Source organism: Petaurus breviceps, unplaced genomic scaffold (assembly GCF_028583685.1).
Source record: "Petaurus breviceps papuanus isolate PSGF00001 unplaced genomic scaffold, PetGlider_PUasm1.0 90723, whole genome shotgun sequence".
Taxonomy (NCBI): domain Eukaryota; kingdom Metazoa; phylum Chordata; class Mammalia; order Diprotodontia; family Petauridae; genus Petaurus; species Petaurus breviceps.
The window spans coordinates 7948336-7966903 of record NW_027187323.1 but is presented as its reverse complement, the minus strand read 5'-3'; the positions used below and the strand labels follow the sequence as shown (position 1 = coordinate 7966903).

The following is an 18568-nucleotide window of genomic DNA, read 5'->3' as shown; positions in this document are numbered from 1 at the left end:
ATTTTTATATGGCCTGACAATAAGTTTCAAGATTACTGTTGTACCAGTAAGCACTGAAGAAACAGTGAACATAGTCAAAGATTGTATTTTAGGAAGGAAGGGAGGGAGGGAGGGAAGGAAGGAAGGAAGGAAGGAAGGAAGGAAGGAAGGAAGGGAGGGAGGGAGGGATGGAGGGAGGGAGGGAAGAAAGAAGGAAGAAAGGAAGGAAGGAAGGAAGGAAAGAAGGAGGGAAGGAAGGAAGGAAGGAAGGGAGGGAGGGAGGGAGGGAAGAAAGGAAGAAAAGAAAGAAGGGCAGGAATAAACACTTATTAAGTATCTACTATATGTCAAGCATTGTGCTAAGCTCTTTACAAATGTCTCATTAGATCCTCATAACAACCCTGGGATGTGGATACTATTATTAACACCCACTTTACAGTTGAAGAAACTGAGGTAGACAGAAGTTAAGTAACTTGCCCAGAGTCACCCAGGTAGTCAGTGTAGGAGGTCAGATCGGTGCTCATGTTTTCCTTCAAGGTGATTGTGCTAGGTAGCTGACTCTAATTTAGCAAAAGCTATGGATGCTGTCTGAAGTTTGCATAAAAAGTCAGCAACCCAGCAGGTCATAGTATACTGTATGACAAAGAAGAAAATGGAATGAAGGTCAGTTTGTTAACTGGAATGCTGACAGAAAGCTCGTGGAACCAATGTGGCAGATACAAATAAAGTATAAGAGAAGGGCTATCTTCTGGCAACATTGTGAAACAGCTCCCATTTCTCATTTTTCCCCTGGGGATGTCTCTCTCCTCCCACAGGTATCCTGTATTATCATTTCCTTCTATTGGCTCTTTTCTGGTACCAGACATTAACCTGGTTACCCTGCAAATGTATCAAGTTCTAACTTTTCCTTTATGCAAATCACTCAGCAAAACTATGTGAAGTTCCCTAGGGCCTTGCTTTGGTGACTAGATCGTTAATCTGCTAAGATAATACAGGTTAATATTGTATATATAAGTGGTTCAATATGTGATTCTTCTTGGGTAACATGTTTGTAGTTTATTAAATTAAGCTTTATCTAAAACCTTAAGCCAAAGGAATGAATAAAAGTGGAAATTTCAGACAATAGCACTGTAATGGTATTGTAATTTGACCCCTTTGTATTGGCAAGTAACCAGTAATTGATCAAGCCTCTGTGAAAGAAACAGAAGGTATGAACCACTGTTTCTGACATAACAGGAAGGGGTTGGCTGAAGCAGGAAGTAGCTAATGCTGGGTATATAAGAAAAGCCCCATAGAGGCATAGTCAGAACTTCTTGGGACAGGAGCAGAAATTGTGAAGGATTTGAGATGGTCTGGACCCTGTGAACTTCAGTGTGGAGCAGGACCTACCCCGAGAGCTGGACAAGGAACTGGCAGCTGTCAACTGCCATTGAACCCAGGTGACAGTCTGGTGAATCCAGGTAGAATCTGGGACCATGGAAGGAGATCCAGGGAATCCAAGAACCAGCCCCAAGTCAAGGTGAAAAGACCTCTCCATGCATACTGAGTAATGATGAAATTGTAGTTTACTAGTGACCTAAGAATGGCGGGTTTGTGTATTTTCTAATGATTATACTTAGTGATTAATGATACTTAGTAATTGACTGCTGAATAAGTGACTGACTGAATTAATTTAGTGTGCCCCATTCGTGGAAGACTATTGTACTTTGAGATGATTGTTCTTTGTTCTAAATATTGTGACCACTTTCGTGAAAACTATGTGGCCATTTTAATGATAAGCTGTTGTGAATATGATGTTGTGATTTTCTGTGATAAGTTGTAACATTGTGAATGCTGTACCTTGATTTCTGTGAATGTTTTGCTCTTTTTTGTTATGGAATAGAGTGTTCACTATACTATGTAATCAGAACTTTAAAAGCTGTTCACAGTAGCATTCTTTTGGAAAACTGCTTGTGCATGGTGTTACAAGCACACCCAAAGAAGAAGGGGAGATCTATTGTGGTATGAATGAAATTGAGCATCCCTAAAATCATATCATGTAGGACTGCACATTCTAATTGAGCATAGGACAACACCTATTTTAGATAATAAAAGTAATGTTCAATTGTCTATGATTAGGCATGCTGCTTTCCTCAGTGGCTAGTGCCTACAGATGCCACTTGGTTGATTGGCTGTATTGTGTTGGGTAATTCACTCTGAACCTCACTTTCCTAATCTTTAAAATGAAGAGATATTCAATGACTTCTAATATCCCTTTCAGCTTGAAATCTATTTTTAGATACATGCTAGTATTTTTTAAATGAATTCAGTTAGATGAGTAATTTTTTAAATGCCAATGTACAGAAGTGGTGATTGTTGAACTGGGATATTTATTAGTGGCTTTTTGTTGTTATTTTTCTTTTTTCATCCAAATTTTGATTTCACTGGACTTGCAAGTGTAGGAAATCCCCTTGACTTTTGTATGAAACAGATCAGCAGCTTATCTGTAATTTATAGTTTTAGGGGGTTGCCTAGAATCAATGAACAGTTAAGTGACTTGATCTGCTTAAAATCTCATAGCTAATGTGAATAGGAGGAAGGACTTGAACTCAGGTCTTCTTGGTCTCAAAGTCAACCCTTCTATTCACTGCCACTGGTTCCCACTTATTGTTTCATGAACCCCACTCATGACAATGGTCCAATGAACTCCCTAAGTGTTTGTACTAGAAATTCTTTATTGCCTCCTTAAGTAGTAAAAAATAGCAGAATGATATTAAATTACCTGGGTCCTTCACAACACTTTTTCTTTCTTTTGTTAAAAGTTGTTTGAGGAATAAAAAGCATACTAGGTGGCCTTTCATTTGCTATTGCTTTGTTTTCTAATTCACAGGTAAATTTGTGTGTAACACTTCCATATTTTACTCTAAGTGAAATCAGTTCAAGTTTTTTTTTTTAATACTCATTAGTCCCTCAAATGGTTTGTGCTTAGCTATTTTGATTAAAAACAGCATTGTGTAATAGAACTGCATCTGATTGGACAGATACAACATGTTTGATGTGACCCTCTGGACTTTGGTGCTAGTTTGTTTTCAATTTCTCTACAATGGTTAGGAGAACACTTTGGAAAATATTTAGTATCTCTTTTAAACTTATATTTATATACTCTCAAAGTTTATTTATTTATTTATTTATTCATTCATTTATTTATTTTTTTTGCTTTCTGGAGGGCAACTGGGGTCAAGTAACTTGCCCAAGGTTACATGGCCAAAGTTTATTTTTAAAATGCTTAGGAGTAAATGCTCCTTGATTGTATCTTGATTATGTCTTTATCTTTATACGTGTATATTGATACTAATATTCATTGCTATGTGCGTAGACACACACATGCATATATATGTATGTGTATACATATATAAGAGAGAAAGTATGTTTAGACAGCCAGTTCCAATAAAAGTCCATCATATTTCATAGTTACCAGATCACCAGAAAGCTGCATTTAACAACTGTGAAGTCAGTCCTGTTAAGTGTAGTCTTAAATCTCCTCCTCCCCTTTTAAATATAGTGAATTCATGCTGGCAACAGACTTTAAAATTCTGATTTATGAGTGAGCCCACTTAATACTTTCATGATTTGAACTACAACTAAGTAAGCTTTGGAAGTAAAAAAGAGTAAAAGTGAAAGGTCAGGTTTTGGTGCTACTGAAATCTTACTGCATTGTTATAGGAAAAAAATGACCTTTGCAAAAGGCATTATTACAACTCGTTAGATTTATCAATATAATTTAATTGATGAAACATCAATTAGTGCAAGGACCAATAAGTTACTTGCTAGAGATACAACAACAGTAACAAGTCTCTGAGCTCAATGGGTTTACTTTTTGCTAGTAGATATGACATATTTACACGCAAATTAGTCTATAAAAATATTTACATAAGTAAGTCAGACTATATACATATGAATGAAAGATAATTTCAGACAGAGAAAGTGCTGATGTCTTGGGAGAATCAGGAAAGACCTTATGTAGGAGGTGAAGTCTGAGTTGTGTTATGACCTGTGGTATTTGGGTAAGGAATTTTTGATGTGAAAGTGGGGAAAATGAAGAAATAATGGGTTTTGAAAATTTTCTCATAGATCTTTCTCCTTTACCTTGGTTTATTCAATATGTCTCTTTAGCTTTTGATATTTTAGTGAAGTGTCTATTTTTCCTAGCAAATTACAAGAACTGTTGCGAAGCAGAGAGGGATGCTGTTGCTATTATTTGGCATTTTCCTATGAGAGCACACTAGGGGGTACTAGCATTTACAGTGGAGCTCAGTAATGGTCTTATCTTGCTTAGTGTGTAAGCCGTAGTGAAGAGTACAAACTGAACACTGTGCCTGCTATTTTTTGGTGTGGACGATATCAATCTATTTAAGTAAACCTTGGTGTTACCCAGAAGATTGTTCTCTGCTTATTATATTGTGTTCAAATGGCATGAATGTTCTGTCTTAAATGAACTCCACTGAATCTAGATTTTGTAGGGATCCCCAAGCAGTGGGTGGTTTCATTATGTATCATAGCTACAGTATTTTCTAGATACAACAAAATGAGTTAAGGGTAGAGATTTTCAGCTTTAGCAGTATTTATTTGATCATAGGCCATTGTAGTTTAATAAAAGGAGTGTGTGTTTGTAGTATATAGGGGGAAAAGGGTGTTACTTTTATGGTTTCATCCATGAGATCAACAAGGATCGTGTTATATATCATTATAATGGCCAGCAATGGAATAAATCCAACTACAAATCAATCCCTTATTCCAAGTACAAAAACAAAGATTTGGATTGGGGAGAAGTATATGGAAGACTTTGGAACGATAATGAAAAACGGAGGCCCTGTTGCTTAAGACAGTTATGATTTAACTAAGCTAACACTGGATAGCTCTTGATATATTTGAGGAAACAAATAATGAACTAGCTGGGGGAAAGGGATGGAACACATCAAAACTGGATCTTTCACCTCTGATGCCTGTAATTCAGTGATTTTGCAATCATAGTTAAAATAGTGGCCTTCATTTTTAGGTGGGGTTTCGTGCTATTTAAGTTTCTTAAGATTTAGAGTGGGAAGGCATCTTAGAGATCCTTTCATCCAGCCCTCTTATTTTGCAAATGAGAAAAGGGAGGCACACAAAGGTGAAAAGAGTCTCCCAGGGTTACATACCTATCATCTGCAGTGTAGTAGAATGATGGATTTGAAACCAGGGGACCTAGATTTTAATCATCAGAGTGCTGGCAAGTGTTTACCAGTTAGCTCTCTGAAAAAAAAAATGTACACATGACCCACTTTAAAGTTTCATCCCTGCCTCTTTCTTGAGTCTAGGTGATCAACAAAATAAGAAATGAAGCCCTGATTTGTAGTGTTTGCCAGTTTTGGCAGTATAAAGGTTCATATTGGAAATTTAACAACCAGCTCTTGGTACAAACAGGTTCCAGCACACCCCAGGTTTTAATCCCTTCTATGTTCTATATTCAGCTATGAGACCTTAAGGTTTCTATGTTCTTAAAATTAAAATGAGAGATTTTTGCTGGATACGGTTGAAGGTATCTTTTGGCTCTGTGATCCTATGTACCAGATGTTTTCCCTTTAAACAATGACCCTGAGTAGCAGAGCTAGAATTTGAATTTGACCTCAAATTCAGGGCTCTTTTTACTATTTTTGTTGCTTCATCAATTTTTAGTCATGTATGCCTTTTCTTCACCCCATTTGCATTTTTTTTTTTTGGCAAAGATACTGGAGTGTTTTGCCATTTCCTTCTCCAGCTCATTTTAAAGATAAAGGAACTAAGGTAAACAAGGTTAAGTGACTTGCCCAGGGCCACACAGCTAATAAGTATCTGAGGCCAGATTTGAACTCAGAAACTTTCTGACTTCCGGCCCAGCAGTCTATCCACTGAGCCACCTAACTGCTTTTTTCTTAGAATAGAATCAGGTATATATTTAGAGATTTTGTATTTCAACTAATGCACTGGTTATTGTCTGAAAGAGTTAATTTACCTTTCCAAGGTGTTCATATTCCCTTATTAATGGAATTATTTACAAATAGAAAAGGCAGTCTAGTCCAGGAGTTCCTAACCTGGGATAATAACAGGCTTTTTTTCTCCAAACTATTTTGATAATATATTTCAATCTAATTGGTTTCCTTTGTTATCCTGTGAATTTTATTTTATGCATAGAAAGAATTACTCTGAAGAGAGCTTTGTGGGTTTCACTAGCCTGCCAAAGGGGTCTATGACACAAAAATGATTGAGAACCCCTTTGAAAGTCCATGTTGCCTTATTTTACAGAAGAGGAAATTGAAACTTTAGAGAGATTTAAGTAACTTGCTCAAAGTAGCAGTTATCAGAACCATCATTCTAGCCCAAGCCCTCTGATGCCAAGCCTGGAACCATGTCACAACTCAAGGATTTGGAAAATTGAGCTCAATACAATGGATTTCTATCACTTTGTATTTGAATCATAGCATCATAGAGGCACAGGTGGAAAGGCCCAGAGGCCATCTTTGACCAAGTTCTCATTTTATAGATGAAGAAAAGGAAGTCCAGGGAGATGAGGGCCTTGTCAAAGGTCAAACAAGTGGGAGGCATCATAGCTGGGACTGGAGCCCAGGTTTGGTTTCAGAGCCACTGCTATCACAGCCATGAAAGTGTTGACTCCAGAGGCTGATCTTTTCCTGCAACTAAGTTAGTTTTATTTTCTTCTAATGAAAAAAAAAAGCAGAGGTCCACTTTAATTGTTGCCTGTCGTTTGTACCGTGCTTTAATGTTTGCAATGCTCTTTATACAATTATCTAATTTGATTCTCACAACAACCTTGGGAAGGAGGGTCTATTATTATCCCCATTTTGAAGATGAGGAAAAAGGGGCAGACAGAAGTTATCTAATTTGCCCTGAATCACACAGAATCACACATAGACACTGAGAAAAGAATTTTACTCAGATCTTCCAGACTCCAGAGCTTGATCTTGATACACTGTGCCACCCAGCTACTGTCTCCTATTTTTATTTTAGAGAGGCAGCATGGCTTAGGTGGATTGAGAACTGAGCATGGAAGACCTGAGTTCAAGTCCCACTGACACATAATTAGTCATATGTATGCAAATGAATATCTATGTATGTGTTTATGAGAACAATTATCCTGGAAGGTATCAACCAGCTTATTGAGTGAGTGTAAGAAATTCTCTCACGCCCCAGAAGTGCCCTCCTGAGAATTCCTATCATAATCCTCATAGCTACTATCTTCCCCCCTAGGCCCAGACCCTCTTTCTTACCTTCCTACACTGCCATTCTAAAGTAGGATCAAATCTATTAGTGACAAATGGGAAGGGAAACCCTTCTCAATCTTTTCTCCTTCCTTCTCCCCAACCAATGACACTCCTCTAGGTGTATCTTTGTAATCTAGGCAGCATCCCCAGTCCTAGCTCCATTTCATCAAAATACCTCTTCTCTATTCATAGGCCCAATCCTGCTCTTGTGATGAAATGCCAAGAATCCAAAGTCTGGTTTCCTTCCTAAATTGCCTATCTGGAATAATGAGTATTAATTCAGTCCTGTTTCTACTCAAAGACTGATCATGTTCCTTTGTATGTGCCTTTGTCTTTTCTTGATTTTTTAAAAAAGGTAGAAGTCAAAAGAGTCAGAAGAAAAGAGGAAGCCATTTTTTATCTTTTATAATTCTAGTAGCTGCTTACAATAAAAACCCTTTGAAACCTCTAAGGACTATAAGCTTAGCTAAGGGTTAGGTGGAGAAGTTGTTGTGCTATATAGTGGGACAAAGGAAAAAAAAGAAGTGCTGGACAGAAGCAGTAAGCTTTGGTAAAGGAAAGTAAGTCAGGCTCCTTGTCACTGACAGACCAATTCCTGGGACCCTCAGCCAAAGAAGAAAGGGAACCAACTGGAATGAGAACTAATCCCAGAGGTTTACAAGTAAGCAGGTACTCCCCCTTCCAAAAGTCCTCACCCATTGTCATATGAGAGCCCTTGTCCTTACTGTGGTAGCCACAGCACTAAGGCCTCTGTTGTGGCATAAAACAGAAGGATCAAATACTGTTTTTCTCGCACACTGCTGCTCTCTACCAACCCCTTCCCCATATCCCACCATGATGGAGCTCTCATTCCAGGAAATGGAAGTTATAACCAATGACTTAGAACTTTGAGAGTCTCCATTCCTTCTATGTAGTGGTGGTGGTGGTGGTGATAGTGATAGTGATAGAGGGTGTGTGGAAGAAAGACAGAGAGAGTGAGAAAGAGATAGAGAGAAAGAGAGAGACAGAGAGAGAGCGAGAGAGAGAGAGAGAGAGAGAGAGAGAGAGAGAGAGAGAGAGAATCAGAGACAGAGGCGGAGACAGAGGCGGAGACAGAAAGATGAGTGAGTGAGCATAAAGCTGTAGCATGGGGAGGTATGTTGGCAAATTACTGGCGTCCCACATTAGAATTGAAGACATTTTCCCATAGAAATTTGATAGCCAAGTTCTGAAGTACATTTTCCATAGTAAAAAAATTAAAAAACAAAGAAAAAAGTCCTAATATGGAATAAAGTAGGCTTTTGCAGGTGTTTGTATGGGAAAATACATGAAGAACATTTGTAATACAATTTGTTTATATCTTGTGGGCCATTTGTATACAGACCTTTTGACTTCAAAACCTTTTTCCAAATTTTCTGACAAACTACAAACTATTTATATTATTTTTTACTTTTTCAATGAATATACACACAGCATTGTGTGTATGTGTGTTGAGATGAAAGGGGTTGTGATAACAGGGAGAGGATTAAGTTGGAAAAAGAAATAGGACATGTGTTTCCTGCCTTCAGAAAGTTTACAGTGATGTTCTACCTGCTCTGCAGATAGAAGAGAGTTTCTATCCATAATAAGAATGCAAACATCGAAAATATACTTCAGGAGCACTTTTTTTTTCCTGCCTCTATTCCATCTACATTGGAATCATTCCTTATCAGAAATGGTGGAAACAAGATTCCTCCATTGAATGGGGAGTTGGATTATTTGACCTCTATGTCTCTTCCAACTCTAAAGTTTTATGCTTCTCTCATTATCAGCCACGTCATCATCTTTGCCACCTCCACTGCTTCAATTCATTTCAATAAGCATTAAGTAGCGACTATGTTCTAGGTAGGAGAAATTTGAAAACAAAAATGGAAGAGTGTTTTCTACAGGCTTGTGTGCTGTGGAGGAAAAAATCTCTATGTAGTTTAATAAATACAAACTGTAGTAAAAAGCAATCATTTTGGGGATGAGGGAGCACTGATAACTGGAGTAGAGGGAGGGCAGCCAAGAAGGGCTTCGAGTGGTAGATTACCCTTGATGAGACTTAGAGATTCCAAGAGGCTGTAGTCAGGAGAGACAGTAGTCTGGATTTGCGGGGCAACTTTTGTAAAGGTAGAGACAGGAGGGGGAATGCTGTGGACAGCAAATAGACCAATTTAACTCTAATGTGGAAAGAGGAAGGGAGATTTGTGTGAAATCAGGCTAGAAAGACAGGTCAGAGCCAAACTGTGAAGGACTATGAAAGACGAAACAGAGGAGTAATTGGATGTCAAGACTGAATAAGGTCTCAGAGGTTATCGAGTTCAACCTTACTAATCAAATGTATTTGTGGAAGTTACTCATAGGAATTTTACATAGCATAGAATATCCAAGACTTTGATCGTCTCTCTACAAGGTAAACTTAAAGGGGACTATAGAATAGACAAATTACACATCAGGCCTTATTTTTCTCCTCTTGGATGGGATTGACAGTTATGCAATCAATTGTTAATAAGACCCCAAATGCCCAATCAATGGTATCATGGCCAGTATAGTTAAACACAAGCTAAGTTTTATACTGGCTTTGCTGAAACACAAAGACTTTTCCTTTCCGGTCCTTCTTTAAACTTTTTCTTTTTCTAAAAAAGTCTAGAAAGCAACATATTAGAAAATCTCAAGTGTTGCTCATTTAAATAATTTATTTTTCAATCAGGGACATTGGTTTGATGATTAATACACTGCATTCATTTTCTCCTTTTAAGAAACCTGGTATAAACAGCCTTGCACAGTGTATATATAATTCATTTAGGTGTTGAAGTCTGAACCTACATTTGTGAGAGAAATTTTCAAACGAGCCATAATTAATATGTCACTTTAGGAAGAGCAGTGGGATGAGGGGGTGGAAATGAATAGGTCTACCTGATGTTCCTGCAATGTATGTGTGGAAATTAGAAATCAAAGTAAATGCACAAAGAAAGGGGCCAGGTTTTCAAGCCAACTTCTTTGGATGTGTGCCAAAGTAAATAGGTATATCTGTGGGTATCTCTTTCTGGAGGTGTGGAAAGTGTAGGTTAAGTGTGATAGACTGCAGCACAGTTTCAGGAGAGGAAGTCTGAATGAAGCATTAGTCTGGGAGACTAGCCTTGTTTCCCTAGCTCCATTGCCAATATGCTGGCTGAAATGTAGAAACCCATTTTGCCTCTTCATCTCTGCTTGCCTCCTGAAAAACAGAAGCAACAGCTGTTCCACCCCCATTAATGGGAAATACTTATGGGATTCAGGGACCTTAGAGGTAATCTAATTCAACCCCCTCCTCTATTACAAAGACCCTGAGGCCCTGGGGGAGGTGAAAGGACTTGCCTAGGGTTATGGATGCAGTTAGTAGCTGGGCTGGGATTTTGTTCCTGAGCCTGTGGCTTAAAACTCAGAGTTCTTTTCATTACATCATTATATGAATGCAGAAATAATATGTTGTTGTTATTTAGCTATTCAGTCATGTCCGACTCTTCATGACCTCATAGACAATAGCATAGCAGGCCCATCTCCTGAAGTCTATCCAAGCTCATGTTTGTTGCTTCTATGACTATACATAGATATATACACACACATGCACACATATGTGTGTATGTATATATGTATATACATACACACGCACACACATATATATACACTAGTATGATATGTTAATATACTAGACTAGATTAGTATGCTCTATTAATAGACTAATACACTAGATAGAGTATAGATGTACACACAGGACAAAGAGATCCTTTTCTCAAATAAATATAACAAGTACTTACTTTATAGGATGATGAATCTACCATTGTTTTGGTAGAAAACTGGTGTCTTTAAGATGAGTTCTCCAAGTTTGTCTGATGAAAATCAGTGACTTTGTTTTCTTGTGATGCTTGGTACCTCAATGGATAGAGGGCTGGACCTGGAGTCAGGAAAACTTGAGTTCAAATGCATCCTTAGCCATTTACTAGCTATATGACTTTGGAAAAGTCACTCAGTTTCTCTTAAACTCAGCTTTCTAATCAGTAAATTAGGATGATAATGGGATAAAATAAAATGGGATAATATTTGTAAAGTATTTTGTACACCTTAAAGTGCTATATAAATGCTATAAAAAATTACTCCTTGATGTGCCAGCAATAAAATGATTTAGGGCAGTCTCACTGAGAAGGTATTCCTACTGCACTCAAGAGAATGTGGGGGAGTTTTGCTTCTGTAGAAAACATTGTAGCTCCTGCCTCCCCTCCATCCCCTACTTCTACAACTCTTTAATTGTTCCTTCCTTCCTCCATAGTTGGTCATCAGCACTTATTAAGTGTACACCCAAATCTACTCAATTTATAGTGGGATGAATTTCTGAGTCCTGTAGTTGTATGTAGAGTATATTAGAAGTTCACATCCTACTCATAGAATTTCTTGGTGGGGCTTAACATAGAGTTGAATTTTTAAATTCCAAACCATTTCACCTCTAGACTGGCAAGTTACTTCATTTCTTGTCACCCTTTAGGTGATGATAACCACTACCACTACTCTCTATATCATTTGGCAGCTTAAAAAGTATTTTTTTTTACCTCAGTCCTATGAGTGTTGTCTCAGTTTTTATAAATGAACCTTTATTAGCAGTCAGACACGTCATGTGTAAATAGCGATTGTTTCTGTTCTGGCTAGAAACTCTGAAGGTCTTTCCCTCCCAGACTGATTCTTTTGTGAAGGCAAACTAGTTCATCTTTTACCTCCATTCTTGCCTAGTCTTTAATTACTGAATGGGTGTTGCCTCAGACAAGATGAGACCTGGGAAAGAGGTCTTAACTTAAAGAGGCCAAGGTCTCCCACTACATCTGGGGCTATTACCAGTCATCCTTACCTACACCTTGAGGCTGGACTCAGATGGCCCTGGAGGAGAGTATGAGCCTGATGACCTTGTACAGTCCTGGCTCACTTACATCCAAATTCACTTGTGAGGCAAGACATGACCTTCTTGATGTCATTGGTCCTTGGGGAGAATGAAGGATGACCAACAACCAGCAACAATTTGTGATGGGTCATGGCTTAATGCAAGGACCCTCCTTTTCATAGTCACACTATTGTTGCTGATCTCACTTCTATTCCACGTTCTCGATAACCATTTGGGTCCTTCCAAGCACATTCTATCCCCTTGCAATGAGGGTAGGGAGCTCAGGCAATTTCCATTAAGGTATAGAATCTGATAGGAAGTGCTCATGGGTCCTAACACTGGTACTGAAGTGTTAAGGGAACATGAAGATGCAGAACATGCCTAATCCCTTGAACATAGATAAGGTTCTTTAAACCAAATAAATATCTGATATGATTTGTTTAGACCAGCGGTTTAAACTCAAATAGAATCAGATCCCTGTCATGACATGTCGATTTAGAAAATCACAAATTAATATTATCTATGTTCTATTATATTTTTACTTATTTCATTAAATACTTCTCAATTACATTTTAATCTGAATGGGACTCACTTGGGAGTTTTACTGGCCATGAGCTCGACACCTCTAATACAAAGAATTATTTTTGTACCCCTGCAGATTGCCATCTACTTTTATAACCTAACATCTTATATAATTTCCTGGTTCACTGAGAAGTTAAGTGACTTTCCCAAGGTTGCAACATGAGTTTTTGTCAAAAGAATGTACGTGTATGTGTGTGTACATACACATGTGTATCTGAGCATGACACTGTGTCTCTGTGTCATTCAGTATCTTGAGAACTCAGTTCCTTATCTGTTAAATGAGTGGTTGGGGACTAGATGGCCTCTAAGGTACATTTTAAGTTTAGGTCTGTGACCCTATTCTTTTTGTTTTTTTTTTTATCAAATGTTTTATTAACTTCTAGTCTACAACATTCATTTCCACAAGATTTTGAGTTACAAATTTTCTCCCCGTTTTTCCCCTACCCACCACCCCAAAATAGCAGTCCCACTAGATATCCCCTCCTCCAATCTGGTCTCTCCCATATCTTCTCCCATACCCCCTCCCACTTTCCAGTAGGGCACAGTGGATCTTTATGCCCCAGTGCCTGTATATCTTATTTCCTAGTTACATGTAAAATAATATTAATAATAGCATATATATGTATGTATATATATATATATTTAAATATTAGATTTTAAAACTTTGAATTCCAGATTCATTCCCTTCCTCCCTTGTCAGCCACCCTTACTGGGAAGATAAGCAATTCAATATAGGTTGTATGAGTGTAACTAATGTGAAACAATAACATAGTAGATATATTGTAAAAGACTGACTATATTTCCCTCCCTCCTATCTCACCTCCCGCTTGTTCTATTCTCTACACTTTGATCCCTTCTCTTTTAAAAAGTGGGTGCTTCCAACTTCCCTCCCCCCCCCCAGTCTGTCCTCCCTTCCATCATCCCCACTCTCATCTCCTTCCCCCCTTACTCTCCTGTAGGGTGAGACACACTATTTAGTGTGTATGTCATTCCTTCCCTAAGCCAAATTCAATGAGAATAAGGTTGACCCATTCCCTTTTGCCTTCCTATTCTTCCCCTCCATTGTAACCATTTTCCTTTGCCTCTTCTATATGAAATAATTAACCCCATTCTATCTCTCCCCATCTCTTCTCATTATATTCCTCTCTCACCTCTTAATTTCACCTTTTAAATATAATCCCTTCCTATTAAATTGGTCCTGTGGCCTCTGTCTATGTATACCTGTACACATATATACATGCATTCACATATGTATTCATATATCCATATACCCTCCTATATGGATATATATATTTATGTATGTATATATATGTGTGTGTACACACACACACACACACACACTCACATTTCTATTCCCTTGAACTATTCTCATACTGAGAAAAGCTTCATAAGTTACAATTATCATTTTCCATGTAGAAATGTAAATAAGTTGAACTATTTATAAGTAATAAGTTCCTTATGATTTCTTTTACCTGTTTAACTTCTCATGATTCTCTTGCTTCTTGTATCTGAATGTCAAATTTTCTGTTCAACTCTGGTTTTTTCATCATGAATTCTTGAAAGTCCTCTATTCCATTGAATAACCATATTTTCCCCTGAAACATGATGCTCAGTTTTGCTGGGTAGGTGATTCTTGGTTTTAAGCCCAGTTCCTTTCACCTTTGGAATATCATATTCCAAACCCTTCAACCCCTCAGTGTAGAAGCTGCCAGATCCTGTTTTATCCTGATTGTGTTTCCACAAGATTCAAATTATTTCTTCCTGACTGCTTGTAATATTTTCTCTTTGATCTGGAAATTCTGGAACCTGGCTGTAATATTCCTAGTTTTCTCCTTGGGATCTTTTTCAAGAGGTGTTTGGTGGATTCTTTCAACCTCTATTTTGCCCTCTGGTTCTGAAACATCAGGGCAGTTTTCCTTGAGAATTTCTTGAAGGATGATTTCTAGGTTCTTTTTTTTGATCATGGCTTTCATGTCGTCCAATAATTTTTAAATTCTCTCTCCTGGATCCGTTTTCCAGGTCAGTGGTTTTTCTCATGAGATATTTCACATTGCCTTCTATTTTTTCATTTTCTTGGATCTCTTTAATAGTATCTTGATTTCTCATAAAGTCACTAGCTTCCATTTGCTCCAGTCTAATTCTGAAGGAATGATTCTCTTTTGTGAATTTTTGAGATTCTTTTTGAATCTGGCAAATTGTTTTTTTAGGCATTCTTCTCATTGGCTTTCTTAGCCTCATTTGCCATTTCAGAAGTTAGTTTATTTTTTAAGGTGTTATATTCATCAGTCAGGTTGTTGACTCTCATTTCATAATTTTCTTGCATTGTTCTCCTTTCTCTTTCCAATTTTTCCTCCACTTCTCTTATTTGGTTTTTAAAATTCTTCTTAAGATCCTCTATGGCCTGCAACCAACTCGTATTTTTCTTGGAAGCTTTTGGTGCAGGAGTTCTGACTTCCCTGTCTTCCTCCTGTTCCATACTTTGATCCGTTTTGTTCCCAAAATAGGAGCATAAAGTTGGGTTGCTCTGTTAGCTTTGCTTCTCTCGTTTGCTCATGTTGTCGCTCAATTATTTGACTTTTGGGTTTTTTGCCACAGTAGGACTCTGCCACTAGACAAGAGAGCTTTGTCCCAAATGCTGGGGTTTTCTCAACTGCCAAAGATATTTGTTGGATGCCTTCTCTGAACCCTCCACACACTCTGGCAAGCTGGTCACAAACCCCAGCACCTCCACCCTAGACCGCCATCCAGATCCAAGGAGGTTAAAACAAGAGCAATTACTCCTCAGACTGGTTGCTTGGTTCCCCTACAATCTGCAGGCTAGGAGCTGAAGCTGCGGCTGCACAGCTGAGTGCCTCAGTGGCTTCTCCCTCTAGGGGATAAAGGCTGACCACCCTCCCAAACTACTGGATCCCAAAGTCCACACTGCACTAACCTCTTATTTTGTCCTTAGCATCTATGGTTTGATAATTCTGGAAACCACCACAGCTGCTGGTGATCTGAAGTTCCTCCAGCCAGGGGTTGGTCAGGCCTACCCTGAGGCTAAAACTTCAGGCTTGTGCAGGGGTGGCCTCAGCTCCCACAGTGCTGTGCTGGCCCCTTCCTGCTGGCCTGCTGAGCTGTCCTCAGTGGGAGGTTAGCTTCTCCATGTCATTTTGTGGGTTCATTAGCTCCAAAGTTTGTTCAGAGTCACCTTTTTTCATGAATTGGGGGGGGGGATGGAAGCCAGAGCCCAGCAGCAGTTCTGTTTCTACTCTGCCATCTTGACTCCCTGACCCTATTCTTTTACAATGGCTAGAGGCACCCCTTGCCTGAGGCCATAGACCTCTAATACTGAGGTAGCTTTTGATGTTTCCTGGCCTTTGCCTCTCATTGCTCAGAGTTCTACTCTGGGGGAAGCCAGACTTCCTAGAAGGGGAAGTAGATTCACAAATTCACACATTCATTAGCTCATCACTTTTTCCATCCTTCTCCACCCCCCTTAGTTTCCCAAGAAAAACTGTTCAGAGGGGTGGGACCAAGACAGTGGAGAGAAGCCAGGAATTTACCTGAGCTTTCCTTCGGAAATAATGTTAAATCAATCCTCTAAAAGAATTCTGGAATGACATAATCCACAAAAAAATGTAGTGAAAGAATTTTGCAGCCCAAGTTAGTTTTGAAAGACTTCAGGACAGGTCTGTCTCAATTTGGATAAAAGGGAACACAGCCCAATACAGGCAGTGTCTGGGTAATCCAGAGAGAGGCTCTTAGCCACAGGACAAATCAGCAACTCAGACACCATGGTTCACACTCAGCAGGTAAGTGTCACAGCAGGCCTGATGTGAGGTCTCTAGTCCTAGTGTAGCAGGAAAACTGCCAGCCCCAGAACCAAGTACACAACACGTATGACTAGGCTAGGCCACACTACCCTAATGTAGTGGTCAAGTCACCAGTCCAAGAGGCACTGGGACAGAAAGCCAAAAGATTCCTTGCCCCCCGTGCAAGAAGTGTGGGACAGTTTCCCCTGTACCCATGGAGCAGAGCTCAACTTTTAAAAATGAGCAAAAACTAAAGAAGAGCCCTGGCCATAGAAAGTTGTTATGGTGACAGGGAAGATCAAAACACAAACTCAGGAGAGAACAACAGTGTAAAAGTGCCTACATATAAAGCCTCAAAGGGGAATATGAATTGGTCTCAAGCCCAAAACGTCTTCTTGGAAGAGCTCGAAAGGGATTTTAAAAACCAAGTAAGGGAAGTAGAAGAAAAATTGGGAAAAGAAATGAGAGTTATGAAAGAGAATTGCAAAAAAAAAAAAAGATTCTACAGCTTGGAAAAGGAAGCATAAAAATTGACTGAAGAAAACAACTCCTTTATGAGTAGAGTTGGCCAATTGGAAAAGGAGGTACAAAAGATAACTGAAGAAAATAATTCCTTAAAAATTAGAATTGGGCAAATAGAAGCTAATGACTTGTGATAGTAATGGCAATTAAAGATTCCCCTGTATTGGCTTGGTTTTCAAATTGATTGTGTTAAAACCCAGAGCTTGTTAATCCCACCTGTGGGATGGGCTTGTTGATGTGAAAAGAAAGTGCTGAACTGGGAGGAGCTGGTGATTTGGAGAGACACAAGAGAGAGGCAGAAGACCTTTTTTTTTTTTTTTTGGGAAATAAACTAGAAAATTTATTAAGATACCAAAAGACTGAGTCCCAAAACCAGAAAGTGAAAGCCATCAGAGTAGTTATGATATTGGCACAGGTAGATAAAGTAGAAAGCACCCACATTTTCAAGCCTTTAAAACAGAACAGGCTACCTCAGGCAAAGGTCCTCCTCTCCCCACTCACAGCAACCACCCAGCGTCCGGGAAGCGCCTCTCAGCAACTCCGGCCCCTGGCAGTCCTCAGCAGGAGTCCTTAGCAGAAATTCTGGCTAAGTCAAAAAGGGCTTTGCGCTGCCGCTGCCTCTGCTGTTGCTGCCACCGTCGCCACCACCACCAGCCACTGCAGGAACGCTAGCTTGGCTTCCGCTTCCTCTTGCTCCGCCCCTTCCTGCTACGTCAGCAAGTCCAACGGGGCATGGAAGATCTTTAAATCCCATAACCCTTACATTCGGCCCCAAGATCTTTCATGTCCCTTACTTGGCAAAAATACAGTAGGAATAACTGGTGTCAACAAAATTTCACAACAATATAACAAGAATAGCACACAATAAACACAGAAAACCATATTTTAGGGTGGGGCTTGAGCACAAGCTCCCCATCATTCCCCCCACCCCAAACAAATGGGGCCCCAAAATCTTTAATTGCCAGTACTATCACATGACTCTATGAGAAATAAAGAATAAATCAAACGAAATTTTAAAAAGTGAAAAATAGAAGAAAATGTAAAATACCTCACTGGCAAAACAACCTAACTAGAAAGTGGATCCAAGAAAGATAATATAAGAATTATTGGACTACCTAAAAACCACAATCCATAAAAAGAGCCTGTACAGCATTTTTCAAGAAATTATCAAGGAAAACTACCCTGATTACCTAGAATGAGAGGGTAAAATAGTTATTGGAAGACTCCGCCATCACCTCCCAAAAGAGATCCCAAAATGAAAACTCCAAGGAATATGGTAGTCAAATTCCAGAACTATCAGGTCAAGGAGAAAACACTGCAAGCAACCAGAAAGAAAATTAAAATATTGGGGAGCCACAATCAGGATTACATAGGACTTAGCTTCAACATTAAATTATCAGAGACCTTGGAATATGGTGTTCTAGAAGTCAACAGAGCTTGGACTATAACCAATAATCAACTACCCAGAAAAACTGAGCATAATATTTCAGGGAAAAAGATAGATATTAATT

General features: G+C 38.9%; 1 long non-coding RNA gene across 1 annotated transcript in view; it reads right to left on the bottom strand.

Annotated features, from left to right (window-relative positions):
- LOC138145093 (uncharacterized) overlaps positions 1 to 18568 on the bottom strand; it is a 138378-nt gene that overhangs the window by 71710 nt on the left and 48100 nt on the right. Inside the window, exon 2 of the long non-coding RNA XR_011164104.1 lies at positions 11051 to 11187. This is a non-coding gene — a long non-coding RNA (uncharacterized lncRNA). The remainder of the gene's footprint in view (positions 1 to 11050; positions 11188 to 18568) is intronic.